Raw genomic sequence first — 368 nt, forward strand, 5'->3', positions numbered from 1 at the left:
GGCATAGCATTGTGTTATTAGAGAGGTCATAGGTCACAAATTCATTTATATCTTCAGCAGAATTTCCAATTATCTACTGCAACTAATACATTACGACGATGGTTATGCAGCCAAATTCACGTACATCTCAGGGAATGGCACTTTCTTTAGTCAAGGGGCAATTATGACCGAAACTTGCAATATTTGTTACTGAGAGTTATTGCGAACTGTCTTCGAGATGTAAAGTATAATACATTTAACTTACTTTTGTCTTGCTAGGTTTAAAATATGTACAGACACATCTGAGTGTTTTGCCCAATTCCTGTTCACTTTTTGGTCATGTGCAATATCGATGTACACCCTATCAATCAGTTTAAGAATGGCTTCTA

The sequence above is a fragment of the Penaeus monodon genome, chromosome 30 (assembly GCF_015228065.2).
Source record: "Penaeus monodon isolate SGIC_2016 chromosome 30, NSTDA_Pmon_1, whole genome shotgun sequence".
NCBI lineage: Eukaryota > Metazoa > Arthropoda > Malacostraca > Decapoda > Penaeidae > Penaeus > Penaeus monodon.